At 35.8% G+C, this 26,740-nt stretch overlaps 1 pseudogene; it reads right to left on the reverse strand.

Annotated features, from left to right (window-relative positions):
- Positions 1–1,069: 1,069 nt before the first annotated feature.
- LOC123596412 lies at positions 1,070–26,273 on the reverse strand (annotated as a pseudogene).
- Between the last annotated feature and the right edge of the window lie 467 nt (positions 26,274–26,740).

Below are 26,740 nucleotides of genomic sequence, written 5' to 3' on the forward strand. Positions count from 1 at the left end.
AGCTGAAGGCCTTGTGAAGTTACCCTTGTATGTGCACTTCTTTTCTCTTAATGCTTTTAAGATTTTCTCTTTGTCACCAATTTTTCCATTTTAATTAGGGGTCTTGGTGTAGACCTTCTTGGGTTCATCTTGTTAGGAACTCTGTGTTTCCTGGACTTAAGTGTCTATTTCCTTCCCTAGATTACAGAAATTTTTGGCTGTTACTTTTTCAAATAAAATTTATGCCCCTTTCTTTCACTTTTATATTTCTACTTCAAATGTCATTACACTTGATGTCAGAGTTCCCTGAACCTATTCTCATTTTTTATTCTTTTTTCTTTTTGCTGTTTGGCTCGATTGATTTCCAGTAACCTATATTCCAGATTGTTTCTCTGTTTTTTATCCTTTAACCTACTGTTGATATCCTCTAGTGTAGTTTTCTTTATCCTTATTGTATTCTTTAGCTCTGAATGCTTCTTTTACATATATGTGTGTGTGTGTGTGTGTGTGTGTGTGTGTGTGTATATATATATATATATATATATATATATATGTAATTTCTTTTTGAAGTTCTTACTGCGTTCATCTACTCTGTTCTCAAGTCTGGTGAGCATCTTTGTGGCTTTTACTTTGAACTCTTTATCAGGTAGTTTGCTTCTATTTGTTTCCTTTTGCCTCTTTTTCTATGGCTTTATTTTGTTCTTTAATTTGGATCACATCCTTCTGTGTCATTTTGTTGTACTCTCTGTGTTTGTTACTATGTTTAGGTGTGACAGCTATGTCTCCTGGTCTTGAAAGTAGTGGCACTGATTAGAAGACGTCTGTAGTGCACCAAAGTGCGGTCCCCTCTGGTTACCAGAACCAGTGCTTCAGGAGAGTCTCCTATGTGTACTGCATGTGCTCTCCTGTTGTGGCTGAACCACAGTTACTGTGGGCATACTGGTTGTTGGGGCTGGCTCTCGTCTCACTTGGCTGCAATGACCCACTCTGCGTGATGTGGGAGGGCAGAGCTTGTTCTCTGTGTTGCCAGCTAAAAGGCCCAGCTGCAGAAACTACAGACGCACTGGTGTGTGGACTTGTCTCCTCACCTTTACAGGGCAGAAGTCACTTTGGAGTGGCGCCAGTCCTGGCTGGAGCTACCGGCAAAGTGTGGTGAGGCAGGAGCTACTTTGGAGGAATGCTTGCCGAGGCAGGCAGTTTGGTTGAGGCAGGTCTGCAGGGCACACTGGGGCAGGGCACACTGTGGTAACAAGGTAATGGAGAGAATCCAGTCATCTAGGACAGCAGAGGACCAAGAAAATGATACTGTCCAGCATTTTTGTTCCTAGAAAAGTCTCCTGCAGATCTCTAGCACACATTTTAAGATTAGTCAATAAATCTCCTTCACATATACCCCAAGCACTTTTCAAACTGCTGCTCTGTGCTGTGTCTCATCTCAGTTATTATTATTATTTTTTTAAGTTTATTTATTTTGAGACAGAGAGAGAGAGAGAGCGAGCAAGCACAGGAGGGGCAGAGAGAGCTGGAGAGAGAGAATCCCAAGCAGGCTCTACACCATCAGTGCAGAGCCCAACATGGTGCTCAATCCCATGAATCATGAGTTTGGGACCTGAGCTGAAATCAAGAGTCAGATGTGTAACTGACTGAGCCATCCAGGCGCCCCTCCCCTGAGCTATTTAGTGTGCTGTCTCTTTAAGGGTGGGGACTCAGTTTCCTATCACCTCTGGATCTCCTAGAATTAAGCCTCACTTATTTTCAAAGCCAGACATCATAAGGACTCATCTTTCCAGTGCAGTTCCCCAGGGCTAGGTGTGCCCAGCGTAGGGTTTGATCCCATCACTCCTCTGTGCTTGTAATGTCCCTCCTGTTTCTGGTTGGTCACACAGGGGGTTTGGTTCCTGACCATGTCTCTACCCCTTTTACCTTTTTTAAATTTTTTCAACGTTTATTTATTTTTGGGACAGAGAGAGACAGAGCATGAACGGGGAAGGGGCAGAGAGAGAGGGAGACACAGAATCAGAAACAGGCTCCAGGCTCTGAGCCATCAGCCCAGAGCCCCACGTGGGGCTCGAACTCATGGACCGCGAGATCGTGACCTGGCTGAAGTCGGACGCTTAACCGACTACACCACCCAGGCGCCCCCCCCTTTTACCTTTTTTTGATGTGGCCTTCTCTCTATAATTAGCTATGGAAAATCTCTTCTGCTAGTCTTCAGATCATTTTTAGAATTAGTTACATAGATGTAGTTGTTACCTTGGTGTCTGTGGGGACAAGGTGAACCCAGGATCCCCTTACTTTGCAATCTTCTCTATTAGTTTGTTTACATATTTTATACCTTTTTTCCTATATTAACACTTCTGTAATAGCACATCAGGGAAAACATTGTATTTGGGCATCCTATTAAAAGTCAGGCATCTTGCTGTGGTCCCACAAGCTCTTTTTTTTTTTCCTTGAATGAACTATTATGAGAATTTGAGGTTCATTTTATATGAAATAGTTAAGACAACTGAATGCCTTCATTATACCTGGGGGAAATGCACAAGAACTGGATTTTTTCTTTTCATTCTGCCTTTTAGCTCCCAATAAAAAAAAAGTCTTCTAAAAAATTATTTGTGCCTTTATTATGATGCTATGTCTTATCTGGATTTAAAGAAAAAGAAAGCACACAAGAAGAAAATGTTATGCCCATGTTACTATAAAGAATAATGTTAATTTCCATTGGTGTTCATGTGGAATTGGAAAAATGATCATTTCATGGTTATATGCCTTCCTACTTCACTTTGCTACTATTAAGGTACCAATTCAAAGCTTGAGAAAGTATCTGTTCATTAATGCAAAAAACGAAAGCACATTTTGGTTTGTATTGACTTGAAAATCAGTGACTAATATTATCAACAATGATATTAAATTTTGACTGATTATTACTCTCTCCCTAGTGTCCTGATTCCAACAATCTTCTATCACACAGAGTGGTCCCTTGAACCCTATCTACTTTCTTATCCAGAACTCCTCTTAAACTCCTTCCTAGAGCAGATCCAGACTTTGTACCTGAAACTTACACATTTTAGAGGCTTTTATTTTACGATAAAGAATAAGGAATACAAATATAAAATTAGAGATAAAAATAAATCTTGTATAAATATTCTAAATATAGGTAAATATTTTAGTAAAAATTGGAAAAATTATCAACTAATTGCAACTTATAGACAGTTTTAAAAATAACAAAAATACAGAAAAACAATAACATGATATTAACTCTTTGACTCACCCTTAAATGTTTTTTATTCAAAACTTTTAGTTTCAGTTCTATAATTGCTTCTTTTTATGATAACCATATTGCGATATAATTTTCTATAGAGAGAATAGAAAGATATTTCAGATTTACTTCAGTGTAATCAAAATTTGTTTGTTGTTATTGTTGATCGCTCATAAAAATAAATTTAAAATTCACAGATTGTAGTAGTAGCAAATAAAAAGAAACATTAAAGACATTTTAAGACAACAGAAACTGGAATGCAGGAAAATATTTGTTGATGTGATTACGTCTGCATATATATAAAGAATATAACCAAAACTTTAAAAAACTGAATGTTTACAACAAATAAGTAAATGAAACTTTAGTAGTCTAAAGGAAGATATTGAAAACCAGAACATAAGTAAGTATAGAAGATAAATAGAAAATCAGAAAAAGATACTTACAATGACTAGAAGTAGGATGTTTCCTGAGTGCTCACTTTTGACATGGTTCGTGGAAAACATATCTGCGACATTATTGAAAGCCTATTTTGCTGTACCTTTCTGTAATATATTGAATAATTCTCCCCCACCTCATGCAGCAATATGCCCACCTTAAATCTGTAAATGTGACCTTATTTGGAAAAATGTCCTTGCAGATATAATGACGGTAAGGGTCTTGAAATGAAATCATTCTGCATTGGAGTGGGCTCTAAATCCAGTGACAAATACTATAAAGAGGAGAGAAGGGGGGAAGGACACACAAAGGAGAAAGTAATGTGAGAATGGAGGTAGAGATTTAAGTTACACAAACCAAAAGCCAAGGGAATCATGGAGTCACCAAAAGCTGTGAACGGCAAGGAAGGATTTTCCTCTAGAGCCCTCAGAGGGAGTGTAGTCCTACTGACATCTTGGTTTTAAACTTCTGACCTCCAGAACTAAAAAGGAATAAACTTCTGTTATTTTTATGTCACCTAATATCTGTTAATTTGTTACAGCAACCATAGGAGACTAATAAGCCTTCCTAGGCCAGAAGGACTCAGAAAACAAAACAAAGCATATACATAAGCATACACCCAGACACATACTATACATACATACATACATACATACATACAAATATATGTGTCCACTTTTAAAATTATTTTTCAATTTAAATCCAAGATAGTTAACATATAGTGTAATAAAGAGTTCAGGAGTTGAATTTAGTGATTCATCACTTACAGAAAACACCCAGTGTTCATCCCAACAGGTGCCCTCCTTCATGCCCATCACCTCTTTACCCCATTTCCCCACTCAACACCCCTCCAGCAACCAGCAACCTTCAGTTTATTCTCTGTACTTAAGTCTCTTATGATTTGTTTCCTTCTCTGTTTTTTTTTTTTTCAACGTTTATTTATTTTTGGGACAGAGAGAGACAGAGCATGAACGAGGGAGGGGCAGAGAGAGAGGGAGACACAGAATCGGAAACAGGCTCCAGGCTCTGAGCCATCAGCCCAGAGCCCGACGTGGGGCTCGAACTCACGGACTGCGAGATCGTGACCTGGCTGAAGTCAGACGCTTAACCGACTGCGCCACCCAGGCGCCCTCCTTCTCTGTTTTTATCTTATTTTTGCTTCCCTTCTCCTATGTTTATCTGTTTTGTTTCTTAAACCCCACATATGGTTAAATCATATTTGTCTTTGACTGACTTATTTCACTTAGCGTAACATACTCTAGTTCCATCCATGTTGTTGCTAATGGCAAGATTTAATTCTTTTTGATTTCTGAGTAATATTTCATTGTATATATCACATCGTCTTTATCCGTTCATCAGTCAATGGACATTTGGGCTCTTTCCATAATTTAGCTATTGTTGATAGTGCTGCTATAAACATTGGGATGCATGTGCCCCTTCAAATCAGCATTTTTGTCTCCTTTGGATAAATACCTAGTGTGCAATTGCTGGGTCATAGGATAATTCTATTTTTAATTTCTTGAGGCTATTTTCCAGAGTGGCTGCACCAGTTTGCATTCCCACCAACAGTGCAAAAGTGTTCCCCTTTCTCGACATGCTCGCCAACAACTATTATTTCCTGAGTTGTTAATTTTAACTATTCTGACAGGTGTGAGGTGGTATCTCAGTGTGGTAGAGATTTGTATTTCCCTGATGATGAATGATGTTGAAACACATGATGTTTTCATGTGTCTGTTAGCCATCTGGATGTCTTTTTTGGAAAAGTGTCTATTCATGTCTTTTGCCCATTTCTTCACTGGATTTTTTGTTTTTTGGGTGTTGAGTTTGATAAGTTATTTACAGATTTTGAATACTAACCTTTTATCTGATATGTAGTTTGCAAATATCTTCTCCCATTATGTCAATTTCCTTTTATTTTTGTTGATTGTTTTCTTCATTGTGCAGAAGGTTTTTTCTTGATGAGGTCCCAATAATTCATTTTTGCTTTTGTTTCCCTTGGCTCCAGAGACATGTCTAGTAAGAAGTTGCTGTGGCTGAGGTCAAAGAAATTGTTGCCTGTTTTCTCCTGTAGGATTTTAATGGCTTCCTGCCTTACAATTAGGTCTTTCATCCATTTTGAATTTATTTTTGTGTATGCTGTAAGAAAGTGGTCCAAGTTCATTCTTCTGCATGTCACTGTCCAGTTTTCTCAAACCATTTGCTAAAGAGACTGTCTTTTTCCCATTGGATATTCTTTCCTGCTTTGTCAGAGATTAGTTGGTCAAATGTTTGTGGGTCTGTTAGGCTTATTTATTTATTTAGAGAGGCAGAGGGAGGGAAATAGGGAGAATCCCAAGTAGGCTCCGTACTGTCAGTGTGGAACCCAGCGTAGGGCTAGGACTCACAAACCATCATGAGATCATGACCTGAGCCGAAATCAGGAGTTGGTCACTCAAATGACTGAACCACCCAGGTGCCTCACCTGTCTGCTTTTTCTAATTTGAGGTGTAAAATGGCACCTAATAGTTTTAATCGGCATTCCAGTTTTTCTTTTTTTTTTCTTTTTTTATTTATTTAATTTATTTTTATTTTTTTTTTTTAATTTTTTTTTCAACGTTTATATATTTTTGGGACAGAGAGAGACAGAGCATGAACGGGGGAGGGGCAGAGAGAGAGGGAGACACAGAATCGGAAACAGGCTCCAGGCTCTGAGCCATCAGCCCAGAGCCTGACGCGGGGCTCGAACCCACGGACCGCGAGATCGTGACCTGGCTGAAGTCGGACGCTTAACCGACTGTGCCACCCAGGCACCCCGGCATTCCAGTTTTTCAAGAGTGTTTGGTTACTTTATGATATGTTTGCTAGTGTTAATTTTTGGAGACAATTTCCCTTGGGTTTCTAATTTTCCTCATATTTTGTGAGTAAGCCATAGACTGTTCTTTTTTTTATGACTATCTTTTCATAGAAAACAACCTTGGAAAATGATTTATTCCCCCTTGTAGGAATGGACATCATGTAACTACTTATTATCAAAGATTGGGGTTCTTAAGCTCAGGTTTCTCTTCAATAGCACTACCCTCTATGTGTACAGGTGTCATCTGATCCTCTTTATGTGGTTCTGTGATAACTGGGACTTGTAGCACAGTGCACTGGAGATACCCTGACTACTGCATTTACCATGAGTAATAAACTGTCTGTCTCTGACCCAGGTGTCTCTTATCTTCTAGCAGCATCCATAAAACTGTGTCAGGCTAATTTGTTAGCTTGTAAGTGGTACACAATCTATTTTTCAGAGTCTTCTTAATATATATGACTGTCAAACATGCATCTCTGTTTGGCCTTTATCTAAGTTACGAGTTCATGACTAACACTTATAACAGTCTCCTGGGCATTATGCCTGAAAAGGCCCATAACATCCCATACTGAACATGCTCTGAAATTGAGTTCATAATTTTTTTCACGTACTTTTTCCCCTCTTTGAATCAAAACCTCAGTTAATATGGTCACCATCTTACACTAAGAAGTATTTGACTCTTTTTTCTTCTGCTTCACAAAATCTGCTAATCCTTCCTGTTAATTTTATTTCCAAAATTGCTTGCATATACTCTTGTCCATATACCTGTCTCTGCCCGTGTACTGGTTTAGGTCCTTTGAGAAGCAGATGTCAACATGTTAGAATTTATTTAGAGGAAATATGTGAGAGAAAATGGTGAGAATTCTGGAAAGGCTGGGAGAGCCAGTAGATCATGATACAAGATTGCCCTGGAGTAAAGGAATAAAGTTTGGGTGAGAGTGTCTAAGAATGGGCCTACCTTAAGTATTCCTGCTGACATCTACAGTATTCCTGAGGGCAGTCTTTGAGAAGCACAGGATGGCATAAATGCCTCAATGGTGACCTGAGTCAATTATTTTCCCCTTATTTGGAGATCTTCAAAATGCTTTTTCCTGGTTGTCACAGCACTCATGCAGGTTTTTGTGGTGTTTTTATAATAGTTTTAATATTTAGCTTTATCCAGAAACTCCCTTTGGTAAAGTGTCCTCAAGTGTATTGCTAGAATTAAGTTCCTAGAATAAATTCTGATCATTTACTTCTCTCTCTCTCTCTTTTTTTTTAAAGTTTACTTATTTTGAGAGAGAGAGAGAGAGAGCGAGCGAGCGAGCATGTGCAGGTGGGGAAGGGGCAGAGAGACAGAGAGAGAGAGAGAGAGAGAGAAAGAGAGAGGAACCAAAGCAGGCTTTCAGCACAGACCTTGGTGAAGGTCTCAATCCCATAAACCATGAGACCATGACCTGAACAGAAATTAAGTTTGTTGCTCAACAAACTGAGCCACCCAGGTGCTCCCTGACCATTTACTTCTTTGTAAGAAAGTATGAACATGTTCTTATTACTGCTATCCTTCCAGGTCCCATGCCTTTAAAAGAATGTGTCTACCACAGTATTTCAAGCAAGAATATCCTAAGTTCTGCTCTCAAATTCAGTCAGTTAATTTGGCATAGCAACAAATTTTTGGCCATTTTCCCTGTTGAGTGACTTAAACAAAACTTCGTGAATTTTAGGGTTAGGCATGAGAGTCTTCTTGTACAATTTCCTCTACCTGGTATTTTGAGTTATAATTATAGCACTTAGGCCTAGAAGTCTCTTTGTTAGGGCCCCCAAACGCTTGCATTCACTTTATCTTCCACTCCATTCCTCTTAGGCATTCTGAGTTTGATGTTAAAATCTCTGCAGTGGCATGTCTGACAACTTAATTAGATCTGCAGACAGCGCTTGTGAAAAATTTCTTCCACAGGGCTTGGGAGTTGAGTGCGTATAAAGGTACACTTATATTCTTATGGTTTTTTTGACAGTAATTTTTAATATTCATAATAAAGACCTTGTATTCTCCTCACAAATTTCATATGGGTCAAACTTTATGTGTGCTTACTTTAATTACACTTAGGTTTTTTTTTTTTTTTATATAGGATGGCTTATTTAAAGATTTTTAAATTTCTCTTTTGCTTTTAGAATTTTTCTTTTCTGGCATTTATTTTCATAGTTTCTATTTTCCCCAAATCTTAATTTTCCTTATTCTCAGTTCTCTAAAGAATTGAAAAATAAATGTAATTGTATTTTAATATGTCCAAATTGTGATTGTAATCAAACTAAAAATTAAACTAAATATAAAAGTTAATAAAATTGAAATTGTTTTATTTATAGTTTCAAAGAATATTTTACTAAAATATTCAAAATCCTATATTAAAGTTAAAATGAATTATATAAGTTATAATTAAATAATTAAATGAAATAAAATATTTAAAAAGAAAACAAACATTTTATTTAATCTTTAGCATTTTTATTAAATCTGAATATATTCAGATCAATAAAACCCTTACAGTTCAGTGAACATATTACCAAAGTGAAAATGGTATTAATTGCACTTTGTGATTGTTCATTTTATGGGTGTACTTGACTGGGCCACAGGGTCCTTAGACATTTGGTCCATTATTCTGGGTGTTTCTGTAAGGGCGTTTCTGGATGAGATAAACACTTAATAATGATTGGCTGTATAGAACAGATTGCACTCTTTATTGTGGGTAGGACTCATCCAATTAGTTGAAGGCCTGAATAAAAGAAAAGGCTGACCTTCTCCCAAATAAGTGAGAATTCCTTCCTTCTGCCTAAGTGTCTTCTAGCTGAGACTTTAACTGAAACATTGGCTCTTCCTGGGACCTGAGCCAGCGTTAGGACTAATTGTATACCATCAGCTCTCCTGAGTCTCCAGCTTGCCATTCATCTCGTAAATATTGGAACTAGTCAGTCTCTGTACTAACATAAGACAATTCCTTCTTTTTAAAAAATTTTTTTTTAACATTTATTTTTGAGAGACAGAGTGTAAGTGGGGGAGGAGCAGATAGAGATGGAGACACAGACCTGTCAGCACAGAGCCCAATATGGGGCTCAAACCCACAATTCATGACCTGAGCCGAAGTTGGACGCTTAACCGACTGAGCCACCCAGGTGCCCCAAGACAATTCCTTCCAATAAATCCCTGTGCTTTCTCTCTTATTTCCACACCCATCTCTATTATCTATATCTATTTTCATTGGTTCTGTTTTTCTATAGAACCCTAACACACTCTGTATGCACTTTATGTCTAAATTATAATGCACACACACTCACATATACACATACATTTAAACATAAACAGATTATTTAATATTGGAAAAATCTTTTTGGCCATTGTAAGCCATTGTTAACGGCTACTGTGCTAACTTGTTCATACCCTGGTATCACAATTTGAGGCACCAAGGAAAGCAAGAAAACAGATGCTTGACACTGTACTTCATTATGCAAGAATTTATTACATTCTTAATGTCTGAGAGGAAGGATGTGACAAGTTAATTAGTCTTTTATCTTATCTAAGCACTTCTATCACACAATTCCTCTCTGCAATGCAAAATAGTGCTTGTCTTCAACAATAACAGTGACACCATCTGCCAATCTCCAGGGCACTCAGATGTACTTGTGTTTTGTTATGAGGACCTAGAACAAGAAATATGAAGTAGTCCTCAGGACTGGAAAAGCATAAGTCACAACAGCAAACATGTAGAGTACCTGTGAATGCTGGCTGATGAATCCTAAGTGGACATAATTGTGCGTGTGTATATATGTGTGTTTTTATGTGTATGCCCACAATTTCCTTTTTTTTTTTTTTTTTAAATTAATGTTTATTATTTATTTTGAGAGAGAGTGTAGCTGGATTCTCACAGAGTCATGACACCGAGGCTTTTCTTTCCAGGAAGCAACTTTATTCCTGCTGGCACCGCTCAGTTGGGTTCGTACCCAAAGAACTGAGCCCCGAACGCCACGTGGCATAGTTCTTAATATATTTTTTGCTTCTTTGTCTCCCATATATGGTAACACACAAACATGCAGTTTGATTAAGTGGTCTCATGTTACAAGGTCCTGAGGGATGTTGTCACATACACATATAGCCAGGTTTCCTTGAGGTGTTTTTTTTTTTTTTTTTCTTTCCTTAGGGAGGGGACTCTACCACAAGAGAGAGCATGAGCAGGGAAGTGGTAGAGAGACAGGAAGAGATACAATCCCAAGTGGGCTCCATATTCTCAGTGCAGAGCCTGATGTGGAGCTCAAACTCACAAACCGCAAATCGTGACCTGAGCCAAAACCGAGAGTCAGACACTGAATGCACTGAGCAGCCCAGACACCCCTGTGTATGCCGATGATTTCTAAGTCCCTTAAAAGTGATGGATCTAAATCAGCAGTCCCTTTTTCCTGGGTGTCATGATGGTAGCGAGAGAATTAGCCCATAAGATTTCCATTTTGTTGGAGTTCAAAAATTTTAGGGTCTCACACTATGTTCTTCCTAGATATACACTGAATATTTATGTTCTTCCCAAGTTCATATGTTGAAATCTAATTTCCAGTGTGATGGTATTTGGAGATGAGGCTTTAGTAAGTGATTAAGTTTTGAGGGCAGAAGTAGTACCCTTATAAAAGAGGCCACAAAGAGTTCACTCACTACCTTTCCCCATTTGAGGTTATAGCAGGAAGATTGCCATTGATGAGCCAGAAAGCAGACCCTTATCCTGGGCTCCCCAGCCTCCAGAACTGTGGGAAATATAGTTCTGTTGTTTATAAGCCACTTAGTCTATGGTATTTGATTATAGCATCCTGAAAAAAATGGAGACACTGTAAAAGAAAAAATAGACCTACTTTAGGGTAGACACTGCATTAATCTTAGTGCTTCAATGGTGAGCAACAGACATAATTTCTAACATTGCAGTCCCTACAACCTACTGATATATACCCTTGTTAAACAGATGATTAGCCCAAGTTTGTGTTAGTATATATGTAGCTAATTCTAATTGGACATTCTAATTGGTAGGGCATGAATCACTGCTATGCATGATAAAAGTTAGTTTCCACTAGGTACACATATAAATATCAAAGAAGGTAGTTTCCCAAAGAGAATTCTGTGTTTATGAAGATGTCCTCTATTATGAAAATTAAAATTTAAGAGGATACCTGAACAGTAATACCTAGGGTCTTACATTCGAACTTTATTGCCACATGATTTATATTTGGAGACATAAGAATGGATGAGAGCCCTAGTGACAAAGTATGGAGTAAATGTGAATGAGGAGAGGGGCCAGAACAACTTTTACAATTTTTCATCAGGCAAACAAAACTGAGGCACATCAGCCAGAAACATAGTTTGATTTGACTGGTTAAAGTAGTTTCAGAGTTTCCTTGGCAAAGACTCGATTCTTAACCTATTTAGATGAACTATGAATTATGCTTTTGTTGCTCTGTAGATTTTTAAAGTGTCATTGTTCTCTGAGGATTGTTCTCTGAGTGTTCCAACAACAATTTAACCATGTCTCTAGACACAAAAAAATCAAACATTAATGAAATCATTATTATTAACTGGGGAGATTTTGGAACAAATTTCTGAGAAAAGATCAACAAATAAGTACATCAGTTAAAAGAATTCAACACCAGAACTGTATCAATAATTTGGAAATGATGAGCCAAATATATATGTTTAATATGTATTCATGTAGAGTCTAATACTTGGGTTCAAGAAATAACCACAAAATGTAAGAGGAGACAGTGGTTCAAATAGCACCTCATACAATTTAGAAATTTAATTTCTAGTAAGCTTAGGGTGAGTCAACAATAAGCGACAGCTGCCAAACACACTGATAAAATTTCAAAGTCCTGTAATAAAAGCATAACCTTTAGAATGAAAGAAGTAGTGTTTTTTTTTTTGTTTTGTTTTGTTTTAGTTTTATACAGGCAAATAAAAGGTATAATGATAAACTGGAAAACTTTTAGAAGGCAGTTGTAGGAATGATGACAGTGCACAAACCAGAAGATATTTATCCTGTAAAAGAGAAAGCTCAGTTGTCTTTAACTATGTGAAAAATTATCCATAAAAACTAGATTAGACTTGTTCTTTAGGTCCTGGTTTCTATTTAGATAAGGCTGCCAAGAAAGGAAATCGGAGTGAGTGACATTTTATCAGAGATGGAAAGGAGGTGATGGATTGAGCAGAATAAAGATCTGGGGGGAATAAGTATCATTTGAGTAAACAGCAGCTGCACAGGCTGAGGCAGAAAGGAAGAGGGGCTGGAAAAATATTATTCCATACACAAATATTATGTTACAAATGATGTGTGTGTACATACACACAGATATATTCAATTATACATGTGCTTTACAAAATTATTTCACCAACCACCAATCTAGAGTCTTAGGTTATGGGTACACACTCAAAGTGGAAGAAAGCTGATATGAAGCATTTCAACAATGATGTCCCTTCAAACTAATCAGGGTTGCTTTCCCATTTGGTGGTTTAGTGAGGGCAATTAATCCTTTAGATTGTTCTTCTAGACTGTATCTTTGAAAATAAACAATACTAGTTTATTTAGCTAAAAGTTGTAATGACTAAAATTCTTCTACATCCATTTAGGCAAAATTATTGATTCAAGTTTATTTATTTTTAGTCTTCCTATTTTACATAGAAAAATACACTAAACAGTTGACTATTCAAAGGCAGATTATTGAAGTTTATCTGCAAATATTTTCTCGAGTTTTTGGTTGACATGCTTATCACAGACTTGCTAAATTAACTCCTTTGTTAATATTGTCTTGCTGCCTTTGCTCCCAGAAGATTATTTCAGGATAATTTCCTTATGTGAATTTTAATCATACTTCTGTAGTTGAAAATTACCCTTTTCTTAATTATAATTTCCTGAGGAGAGCCTTAAAGATTTTATCAGATTCCTTCTCAAGTGTGAATAATGCATTCAATTTGATTAAATAAAAGACAAAATAATTTAGATTTTATTTTTTTAATTTTTTTTTGTTTATTTTTGAGAGAAAGAGAGTATGAGTAGGGGAGGGACAGAGAGAGAGGGAGACACAGAATCTGAAGCAGGCTCCAAGCTTTGAGCTGTCAGCACAAAGCCTGGTGCGGGGCTCAAACTCACAAGCTATGAGATCATGACCTGAGCTCAACTGACTGAGCCACCCAGGCACCCCAAAGTAATTTAGATTTTAGCAGATGTGAATGTAAAACAAAAGCAAGCCTGTAGTTAAAAAAGCTCATTTCCTAAAACATAAGTACCTCTCTGATGTCCTATGATCTTTTATAGAATGTGTTCTCGCGTGCGCGCACGCGTGTGTGTGTACCAATTTGATCTTCACAAAAAGATTTTGTTAGAATAGGTATTGTGTATATTGAAAAACAAATCATAGATGTTCAACAACTTTACAAAGAACTTGAACCACGGTCTTCATCCAGTTCAAGATAGTTTCCACTTTTAATTGATCACTTTCCTAGCAATGTTTTATTGGAAAACCAAACTGATTAAGAAGAAAGAATGAGGAATGACATCAGCCTCGTGACAGCATGAGTCCTTCCCCTTGTCTTTCCTTGTCAACTCATAACCAATAAAACATTCATAACCCAACAAAATTTCCTCTGTATGACATACTAGGACACCAGGGACATCCATACATCTGATATCTGAGGGTGAGTGGATTACATTTTGTGGAGGTGCTGGAACTGAAGGAACAGGAGACGAGCCAGAGGAGAAGTGGCAGTGGTATCTGTAACCCCAAAGGCACAAGCAATAACAACCAGTAACCCCTCTGGCAGAGAGGGTAGAGGTTAGAAAGTGCCCACTCCCAAATATAGTCACAAGTCAACTCAAGTAAAAGAAACCAAAAACTTGTGCTATAGCATCACCTGCTGGAAAACAAAAGAAAGTCCTCTAATTCCCACCCTGTTGAACTGTTAAAAACAAAGTAAACAAAACTTTACCTCAATAAGAAAGGTATTTACTACTTCAACGTTTATTTATTTTTGGGACAGAGAGAGACAGAGCATGAACAGGGGAAGGGCAGAGAGAGAGGGAGACACAGAATCGGAAACAGGCTCCAGGCTCTGAGCCATCAGCCCAGAGCCTGACGCGGGGCTCGAACTCACGGACCGCGAGATCGTGACCTGGCTGAAGTCGGACGTTCAACCGACTGCGCCACCCAGGCGCCCCAGTATTTACTACTTCAAATGCACTGGCAGAGGTACATCATCAAACACCTTGAAAAATCATGTAATATCTATCACAAAAAGAGAGTAACAAGTCTCCAGCAACCAAACTCAAAGTCAGGGAAAATTGGGATCTGAGAATCCAAAATAGCATTTATAAAGAAAGTGCTACAAGAAAATTCAGGAATTTAATAAATGTAAAGAAGGAGTAATTTATCAAAGATATTGAAATTATAAAAAAAAAGAACCAAACAGAAATTCTGGAGGTGAAGAACTCAGTGAGATGAATAACACATTAGAAAACATAGGAAATAGAGCAGATTGATGGAAGAGACAAAAATAATTGAACTGGAGGAAAGGAATCTAGAAATGATCGGGTGGAAAAGAAGAAAGAACTAGTATTTTAAACAGTGAAGAAATCCTATAAGAGCTATCAGACTCCATTATGAGAGCCTATATAAAAATAATAGGTATGCCAGAAGGAGAAGGGGTTAGAGAGGTTATTTGGAAATAATAGCTGAGAATTTCCAAAACCTGGGGAAAGAACTAGACATATAAGTCTGTGAAGCTAATAGATCATTTACTATCTCAATGCAAAAAGACTCTTTCCAAGACACAGTATAATAAAGCTGTCAAAAGTCAATGATAAAGAAAGAATCCTTAAAGCAGTCAGAGTAAAATAAAAGAAAGTAACCTACCAAGAAATTCCCATTAGACTTAGAAAATCGGCAAATTTCTAAGCTGAAGCTCCATAGGCCAGAAGAAGAGAGTAGAATGATGTATTCAAAATATTGAAAGATGATAAATGCTGGCAAAGAGTACTCTATCTAGCAAAGTTATTCTTCAGATATGAATGAGAAGTTGAAGCTTTCTTGGAAAAACAAAAGCTGAGGGAGTTCACCATCACTAGACCTGTCTTACCAAAAAAAAAAAAAAAAAATGTTTAAAGGAGCTCTTCTATCTGAAACAACCCCAAAATGACACAAAACTTTTAGTAATGTTGTAGACAAACTGAACCAGATAATTGTAACTCTTTTGGAACAGGGTGTTAAACAATTTATATAATAAAGTTTAAAGGACAAAAAAGCATTAAAAATAACTATAGCTACTACGATTTGATAACTTAAGCATAAAAGAGGATAATTTGTGACAAAAAAATACAAAATGGGAGGAGGAAAATGATGGGACCTATATAGGCAAATAAAGATAGCTGCTATCAGCAGAAAAGGGGTTATTTTATCTATGAAATATTTTATGCTAACCTCATCATAACAAAACAAACATCTAGAACAAAGACACAAAACACAAGAAAGGGGAAACTGAACAAATCATTATACAAAACCACCAATCTAAAAAGTCGGAGACAAAAGGAAAAAGAAACAATGGAGAAGTACAAGACAGCCAGAAAACAAAATATAGAATGTCAGTAGTAAGTCCTCGTATATCAATTATCATCCTAAACATAAACGATTGGAACTCATTAATCCAAAGGTATTCAGTGGCTGTATAGATTAAAAAACAAGTCTAATTACATGCTGTCTTCAGTAGACTCATCTCAACTCCAAAGAAAAACAGACTCAAAGTATGGGAATGGACTATGATACTCCAGCCAATTGGTAATCAAAGGAAAGCAGGTATAGCCATACTTGGAAAAACTAGACTTCAAGTCAAAAATGGCAGCAAGAAACAAAGAAGATCATTATATAATGATGAAAAGGGTCCATACATCAAGAAGATACGACAGTCATAAACATATATGTTCCCAACATCTGAGAATCAAAATATATTGAGCAAGTACTAATAGATTTTCAGGGAGAAATAGACAATAACTAGGCAATAATACCATAATATTAGGGGATTTCAGCACTCCACTATAAACAATGGATGGATTGTCCAGACAGAATATCAACAGGAAACAAAGAAGTGTTGGAATTGAACAATGCTTTAGAAAAGTGGACTCCATATATATACATATATATATATATATATATATATATATATATATATATATATATATATATATTCCAACTACCAGCAACTGAATGAGTACATATTCTTCTCAAATGCACATGCAACATTCTCCAGGATAGATAGTATAACAAGCCACAAAACTAATCTTAGCAAATTTAAGAAGACTGAAATCATACCAACTATCTTCTCTGACCACAATGGCATGGAATTAAAAATCAGCAAGAGGAAGGTGAGTAGATCAGCAAATATGTGGAACGTGAACAACACACTTGCTTAATGGATCAAAGAAGAAATCAAATGGATCAAAGAAGAAGTCAAAAGGTAAATCATAAAGTATCTTGAAACAAATGAAAATGAAAATACAACATACCAAATTTTGTGGGATGGAGCAAGAGCAGTGCTGAGAAGAAAGTTTATAGAAATAAACATATATATTAGGAAATGAAAAAGGACTCAAGTAAGCAACCTAACTTTACACCTCAAAGAACTAGAAAAAGAACAAATTAAGCTGAAAGTTAGCAGAAGGAAAGAAATAATAAAAAATAGAGCAAAAATAAATATAAGTCAGAAAAACAGTAAACAGGATAAATAAAACTAAAAGCTGGTTCTTTGAAAAGATAGACAAAATTGATTAATCTTTAATTAGACTAAAAAAAGACTCATATGCTTAAAATTAGAGATAAAAGAGGAGACATTACAACAGATAATACAGAAATACAGAGAATTATGAGACTACTATGAACGGTTATATGCCAACAAACTATGTAATCTAGAAGAAATTGATACATTTCTAGTAACACACAACCTACCAAGACTGAATCAGGAAGAAATAAAAAATATAAACAAACCAGTAATGAGTCAAGAGATTCAGTCAGTAATCAAAAAGCTCTCAACACTGAAAACTATATGGCCAAATGGTTTTACTAGTGAATTCTATGAAACATTTGAAGGAGAATTAATTTCAATCCCCTCAAAGTCTTTAAAATAGCATTAAGGACAGGGGACAACTTCCAAACTTATCCTACAAAGCCAGCATTACCTTGATATTAAAACAGATAGGGATGCCACAATAAAAGAAAATTATACACCAATATGCCTAATTAATACAACAAAAATTCTCAACAAAATAGTAGTAAACCAGATTTAAGAACACATTGAAAGGATTAAACACCATGACGAAGTGGGATTTATCTCTGAGGTGCAAGGATGATTCAACACACACAAATCAATAAATGTAATTCATCACATCAATCAAACAAAAAGTAAAAATCACAGTCATCTCAATAGATGCAGAAAAAACACGACAACAGCATGCAACATCTTTTCATGATAAACCCTCTTAACAGAGTGGGTATAAAATGAACATATCTCAAAATAATAAAGAGGATATATGACAAACCCACAGCTAACATCATACTTAAATGGAGAAAAATTGAAAAGGTTTCCTCTGAGATCAGGAACAAGACAATGTTGGTCACTCTTGCCACTTCTATTCAATATACTATTGGAAGTCCTAGCTAGAGGAATTAGGCAAGGCAAATAAATAAAAGGCATCCCAAATGGGAAGGAAAATGTAAAATTATTGATATTTGCTGACAACATAATCTTATATATAGAAAAATCCCAGAGTCAATCAAAAAACTGTTGGAATCAATGTGGCAGACTACAAAATCAACCTACAGAAATCAGTGGCATTCCTTTACATTAATGATGAAGCATCAGAAGGAGTAATAAAGAAACTGTCCCAATCACAATAGCATCAAAAACAATAAAATATTTAGGAATAAATTTAAGGAAGTAAAAGATCTGTGCAAATGAAAACTAAGATTTTACTGAAAGAAATCAAGACACAAACACATGAAAAGACATCTTGTGTTCATGGATTGGAAGAATAAGTATTGCTAAAATGTTCATACTACTCAAAGCCATTTATAGATTCAGTGCAATTTCCATCTAAATACCAAAGGCATTCTTCATAGAAATAGAATAAATAGTCCTCAAATTTGTATGGAATCACTAAAGACCCCAAATAGCTAAAACATTTCTGAGAAAAAAAGAACAAAGCCAGAGATGACATACTTCCTGATTTCAAATTATATTACAAAACCATAGTAATAAAAATAATATAGTACTGACACAAAAATAGATACACAGACCAATGGTACAAAATATCCCAGAATTAAATGCCACTATATATGGTCAACTAATACCTGATGGGGAGCCATGAAGACCCAATTGGGGGAAGATAATCTCTTTAAAAAATGGAGCTGAAAAAGCTGGAGAAACATATATAGGCAATGAAATTGGACTCCTATCTCACACCACTCACAAAATTAACTTGGAATAAATCAAAGATTTAAACATAAGACCTGATACCATAAAGCCCCTAGAAGAAAACATAAGGAAGAATCCCATCAATATTGGTCTTGACAATGATATTTTGGACATGGTGCTAGAAGCACAAAAACAAAAATAAATATCAACAAATATGACTACATAAAATGCAGAAGCTTCTGCACAGCAAAACAAAACAACTAAATAAAACAGCAGCATACAGATTGGTAGCAAATATTTGCAAGTCATTTATCAGATAAGAGGTTAATATTCAAAATATATAAAGAACACAACAACAGAAAACCCCAAATTCTCTTAAAAAATGAACAGAAGAACTAAATAGACATTTTCCCAGAGGACATCAAAATGGCCAACAGACTCATGAAAAGATGTTCAACATCACTAATCATTAGGGAGTTGCAAATAAAAAGCAGAATGAAATATCTCCTCATACCTGTTAGAATGTCCAAGAAGGCAAGAGACAACAAGTGTTGGTCAACATATGGTAAAAAGGGAATGCTTACACATTATTGGTGGAAATGTAAATTAATCCAACCCTCATGGAAAACAATATGGAAGTTCCTCAAAAGTTTAAAAGTAGATCTATCATATGATCCAACAATCCTACTTCTGGGCATACATCCAAAGGAAATAAAATAGGATTTCTACAAGAAACACACTTATGTCTATTGCGGCATTGTTCACAATAGCCAAGAAAAGGAAATAGTCAAAATTCCAATTAATAAATGAAAATATGAAAAGACGTGATACACACACACACACACACACACACACACAATGGAATATTATTCTGCCATGAGAAAGGATGGTATCCTTCCATTTGCGACAAATTGGATGGACTTTTAGAACATTATGTTAAGTGAAATAAGTCAAAAAGAGAAATACAAGTACTATGTAATATCATTTATTTGTAGAATCTAAAACAGTCAAACCGGGGCGCCTGGGTGGCGCAGTCGGTTAAGCGTCCGACTTCAGCCAGGTCACGATCTCGCGGTCCGTGAGTTCGAGCCCCGCGTCGGGCTCTGGGCTGATGGCTCAGAGCCTGGAGCCTGTTTCCGATTCTGTGTCTCCCTCTCTCTCTGCCCCTCCCCCGTTCATGCTCTGTCTCTCTCTGTCCCAAAAATAAATAAAAAAAAACGTTGAAAAAAATTAAAAAAAAAAATCATTTAAAAAAAAAAAAAAAAAAAAAAAATAAAACAGTCAAACCTGTAAAAACATAACAAAACAGAGTAAAATGCTGGTTACCAGGATATGGAGAATGGGGGGATAAGATTGATGGTATTTAAGGTGAGTAGTAAACAGGCCATAGAGATCCTAATGCACAATATAATGAATAGAGACAATAATATTGTACTATAATTATGTAATGTGATAAATATTGATTCAGTGGTGATATTACAATACATATATGCATCAAAGTAACATGCTGTGCACCTTAAATTTACAAAATATAATGTGTCAAATTAAATTTTTAAAAAGAATAAAGAATGACCTAACCAAACTGGATTAAAATGTGATCATGAATATCAAATTCTGCAATATTTGACATTATAACTCCCTACTTTTTGAAACTGCATTCCATTAGCCTTCTGGATTCTGGATTCAAATCAATCTTTTTCTAATCCTTCTTTTAAATTGCTTTTGATGTTTTATCCTTTTATGCTCTGAAACTCCATGTTTAATAGGGTTTTATTCTCCTCTTTGCAGCCTCTATATTCTTCCTTAAGCATCTCAAATTTCTATTATCAGAATCCATCTGTCTTCCCAATCCATCAGTCTTTATTCTGAGCAGGATATATCATCTGTTGATAAAGATGTGATTGTGTAAAGATGGCAATTAGAGAAGCCTGAAAATGTTTACAAAAACAATTTGTTGGAACGCAACACAAAGTCAACTAAAAATAAGAAAAAAGCTTCAGTGAGAAATAAATATATTGAGAAATGTAATTTGAAATCTAGAGCTTTGTGCTGCAACTGATTGGTGTGTTCCAAGAGTGTTCACAATTCCAGAATAAGAAGCTCAGAACACTAATGTGGCATTATTAGCAGAAGGAAAGAGGGATTCAGGGATGGGGGCAATCTTGTCACTTAAATGCTCAGGACTAAAGAGCATTAAGATATGAGTTCTGTGGGTACAAGGAATTGTCTGTTTAATTCACTGTCGCCTATAATCATGCTAGTATAGGTAGTTGTTTAATCAATATTTATATCAATGAATCAAAAATCTGGATGGGAGAACCATTACTGACAATGCACATGGTGGATATTCTAGGAGACTTTTTATTACATTGAATTTTCTTTAAAATATAGTCAGTTTTAAAAATTGCTAGTTTAGGAATGAACTTATCCAATTCTTCTTTTTTCTAACTGAACATAATCATCAAATGACAATGTTAAAAACCTTAGGTTTGGGAAGGGTAAGTTTGAAAAGAGGGTTGAATGATAAATATAGCATGTGCTTTTATTTCTTGGTCTGATTAGATTTGTATTGATTTTCTTTGTGTTGAAAGCAAAGTGTTTTATGCCTGTTTGGATTCATCTTTCTAGTTCATTTATTGTTGATGGAGAACACTAAGTATCAACTATAATTTTCTTAGAGCACAGATATTCTGTTATCAGTGGCAGTTCTGAGGTTATCAGAGAAAAAAAAATGTGTGTAGAACCATTAATATGCCTAAGGGATATTCATGTATGGGTTTTAGAAAGCTTGCTTTGATAACTAAATAGTTTTATTTTGTATATTATTCTTATTATTAATTAAAATTTTATTTTATTTTTTGAGAAAAACATTTCCTTTAATGCAGTAATTGACCTATTTTGACCACATGCCAGTTCTCTAGTTAGGAGGAGGTGAGAAACCTAATAGTCCCATTTTATTTTATCCATAAACAAAGGAATAAAGTCCCTAAAGGACATTGGGTACTAAAAGAGAAAAGTATAATTTTTGGTCTGTTTTATTGAGTAACTCCATTAATGACGTGTTTCATATGCAGCTAGAATTTCAGTTTCAAAGAACTAAGAAGTAAGAATTAACAGAAAGGATGGGGATCTTTAGCTAGGTTCCAAAAACACTGAGCAAAGTCAGAGTTCACTCATTTTAGTGATCTCTCTTAAGAGTATAAAGAAACCACAGTATTTACACAGCAAGATTGCAACTTTTTGTTTCTATCATATTGATAGAATATAACTGATATTTTGTAATGTTAATTAGATAATGAATAAAGTAACAATTGGTCCACAATATTCAAAAGACTTTATTCTACATTGAAAAATATGGTCATGTATTTCATTTGTCATTGGGTAAAGAAAATCCATACTGCTTTTGTGTAAATTTAACTTCTCTAAAAACATAGTCACAAACAAGCAACTATGGCATTTGTATTATTGGAAGTATTAACTTCATTTAAAACAAATACTTTTTGAGAAAAAGTTAGGGTTTTAATTTCCTCTGTTTTCAATGTTTTGTAGGAGTATTTCGAACTCAGGGGCAATCAATATGTAATGTTGAAGGCGAAAGTGGGACAACAATAGGGAAAAAAAATTGTCCTTTTGTATTTTATTACAGTAGGAACATAGCAACAATAATCTTGAGTGTTAATTTTACTGGGCTAATCCTTTATTGATTTGCTTGTCAAATTAGCTCTATAAATAGTATATTAATAAATGAATGATAATTAAATTAATAAATGCATAAAATAAAACCCAAAATAATACCCAAAGTATCACAGGGATCATTTTCTGTTAGTTGATGACTAACTTTCTTCAGGCTCTCTGCTCTAATGCTATCTTCTTAGAGGGATGTGGTAGACATGAACATACGCTGCTGAGCTTTTGTGACCTTGGAAGCATGACTGATGCCCCCAACCAGTTCCACTATCATGTTGAACCAAAGCTATGATTCCTAAGGGCTGCTCTGAGCCAATAACTGACTGTAATGGGAGTAACTAATGATAGCCCATTCCTTGAAAATGAGAAACTCTCTAAACAGGCGACTCTAGCTTGAAAACTGTCTTGTCGAAATTTGTTTAAAACTGCAGTGAAGTCTGAGATTCCACATACTCTGTTTTCTTCCTCTCTGTTATAAGGTGTTCTGAGATCTCATGCTACCATCTCTGGCTCTGCTCCTTCCATCCTTCATGGACATTTTCCTCAATAAAGCTTTTGCTTATCTGACCCATCTTGGTGTCTGCTTTTGAAGAACCCAAACTATCACAGAGCATCCCCTGGTCATTTTCTGTAAAATATTACCCCATCATTTTCCAGTTTCTTTAGCCCAGCTTCTTCTTCTTTTTTTTAAAAATATAATTTATTATAAAATTGGCTTACATACAGCACCCAGCGCTCATCCCAGTAAGTGTCCTCTTCAATTCCCCTCACCCATTTTCCCCTCTCCCCCACCTCTCCCACCCACCCTCAGTTTGTTCTCTGTATTTAAGAGTCTCTTGTGGTTGCCTCCCTCCCTCTCTGTTTGGAACTTTTTTTCCTCCTCCCTTCCCCCATGGACTTCTGTTAAGTTTCTCAAGATCCACATATGAGTGAATACATATGATATCTGTCCTCTGACTGAAGGACACTCAGGATAATACCTTCCAGTTCCATTCACGTTGCTGCAAATGGTCAGCTTCTTTTTTTTAAATTAACACCTATTATCTTGTATCTGTTTATTTTCTCTCTCCCTCAATAGAATGTAAGATCCTTGAAGGTGGAGAATTTATTTCTTTACTTCCTGTAATGCAGCATCCGTACTAGTGCCTTTTGTGTGGTTGGCTCCAAATATCTGTTGAATGAATAAATGCAGGAAGAAGGAGCCTAACACAGGGGTGGGTTCTGCCTATAGTGAAATTTAGTAATAACAGCATTAGTTTCTGTGTTGCTAAACACCCCTGTCGGTAAATAACTGAGCATTTTAAGCATGTTGTAAGAATCTTTTGGTTATCTATCTGATAATGATTGAAGTAAGAGTTTCAAACTTTTAGTTATTAAATTATTTTTTAAACTCTTCAGCATTGCTAGAAGCAGCCTATACACAAAAGAGCCCTCATAGTTTTGGTCCCCAGTAAAATGGTATAAATAGTAATCACTGAACCCCTTCAGCCTTTCCTTTTTTTTAAATATCACCCAGAAATTACTTCTTTAGTTTTTTAAGTTGAATTGTAATTAACATATGGTGTTATATTAGTTTCAGGTGTATGATATGATTCAACCATTCTATACATTTCTTGGTGCTCATCACAATGAGTGTACACTTAATCCACTTTATCTGTTTCATCCATCCCTCCACCCATCTCCTCTCTGTCATCAGTTTGTTCCCTGTATTTGTGTATTTTTTTTGTTCCCCTTTTTTGTCTTTATTTGTTTTGTGTCTTACATTCCACATATGAATGAAATCATATGGTATTTGTCTTTTTTTTGACTGACTGATTTAATTTAGCATCATACCCTCCAGGTCCATCCATGTTGTTGCAAATGGCAAGATTTCATTACTTTTTTTTTTTAATTTTTTTAACATTTATTTATTTTTGAGACAGAGAGAGAGAGAGCATGAACAGGGGAGGGTCAGAGAGAGAGAGGGAGACACAGAATCCGAAGCAGGCTCCAGGCTCTGAGCTGTCAGCACAGAGCCCGACGTGGGGCTCAAACCCACGGACCAGGAGATCATGACCTGAGCCGAAGTCGAATGCTCAACTGACCGAGCCACCCAGGCGCCCCAAGATTTCATTACTTTTAATGACTGAGTAATATTTCATTATATATATAGTAATATAACATATATTTCATTATATATAATGTATAATAATATATAAGATATATATCTATATAAACTTCTTAATACATTCATCTATCAATGGACACCTAGGTTGCTTTCATAGCCTAGCTATTATAAATACTGCTGCAATGAACACTAGCAGCATACATCTTTTCAAATTACTATTTTCATTTTTTTGTGGGTAAATATCTAGTAGTGGAATTACTGGATCATATGGTAGTTCTATTTTCAATTTTTTGAGGAACCTCCATACTGTTTCCACATTGGATGTACCACTTTGCATTCCAACCAACAGTACACGAGAGTTCTTTTTTCTCCATTCCTCACCAAGACTCATTCCTTGTCTTTTGATTTTAGCCATTCAAACAGGTGTGGGATGATATCTCATTGTGGTTTTGATGTATATTTCCCTAATGATTAGTGATGTTGAACATCTTTTCATGTGTCTGTCATCTTTAGTCTTCTTTGGCAAGATCTTTAGTCAGGTCCTCTGCCCATTTTTTATTGGATTATATGTTTTTGTTTGTTTTTTGTTTTTTGCTGTTTTTTTTTTTTTTTGGTATTGGTCTATGTAAGTTCTTTACATGTTTTGGATATCAACCTATTATCAGATAGGTTATTTGAAAATATCTTCTCCCATTCAGTAGGTTGCCTTTTTGATTTGTTTATAGTTTTCTTCACAGTGCAAGGAAGAGCTTACTTTAAAACACATGTTATTTCAAGTGACCACAATGATAAACTAAGCTAATGTCTATCATTATATGCTATAGAATACATCCCTTCTCTCATGTTAATTATTATTACTATTAATTATTATTATTTGCTGATTTCAACTCAATCAGGTGAGATGACTAATTACCTCTGAAGTCAATTACTATATTGATCTTTCTCCTTACTCTAAGTAAATAGACTATATTTCCACAGGTTTAAGTAGGAAGTGTTTATAAAGAAATATTAATAAGCTAGCAGCAACAACTCTAAAACCACACTGTAGAACTTGGTGGTTAACTAATACTGCTGATCCTAATGCTTCAGTGTCATTTTGAAAGGGCTATCATAATTATTTATTATTTTATTTTTAGCTTTTAAATCATTTTATTACTCAAAATAAGCTTCATTTTATTACTTAGTTTTCTAACTGTGTTCTGTGCCTTTAACAGTTTCAGGATTTTCTGCTCCTCAATACAGAAAGCACACTTGATCCAGTCAGGAACACATGTAGCACATATGGAACCACCATAGGCCCTCTGACATGTTTTTTTCAATTTAGACAGCCTCATAAGAACTTTAGTTCTTATAGCATGGACCCTTTGAAGTCAGCCTGAAAACACATCACATGCAGATTTTGGTACTTTCGCAAACCTCTGGGTATAAAAGTAAACAATTCTATTAGCAGGAGTTTGCAATAGCCTAGTTTTGCTGAGGCTGTATTGTAGGATAGCTTATGACAGTATGTGAAACACTGGACCATTCAGAATGCCTCTAGACATATCCCTGGAAAAGTAAAGGCCACCATTATTACTAAAAACTCACTGCCTTCGCTCCTGTGTGCTTCGACAATTTTGGTGTCCCGTTATTCCTGGCTTGTTTCCTGATGTGACTTCCTTATGAATCAGAGTCTCATGCAGCTGTATCAAACTGGCAGAGCCTGTCACATGTCCACAAGCTAGCGGAAGAGGTGATTAGAAATATAGAGTTTCAATTTGGGAAAACGAGATATACAATGAAGGGGCAATGGAAACACACATTGAATGCTTGATAGCTTTTAAATAGTTGTTAGTGAGAGATTTGCACTAAGATTAATATCTAATTCATAATGATACAACAGCAAAAAATTATAAAGGGCTTACTTTGTACATTTTTTTCCTGAGTCCTGCTTTTTTTTTCTTAAAGTTTATTTATTTACTTTGAGAGAGACATAGAGTGCAAGCGGGGAAG

This window comes from Leopardus geoffroyi, chromosome B1 (genome assembly GCF_018350155.1).
Source record: "Leopardus geoffroyi isolate Oge1 chromosome B1, O.geoffroyi_Oge1_pat1.0, whole genome shotgun sequence".
Taxonomy (NCBI): Eukaryota; Metazoa; Chordata; class Mammalia; order Carnivora; family Felidae; genus Leopardus; species Leopardus geoffroyi.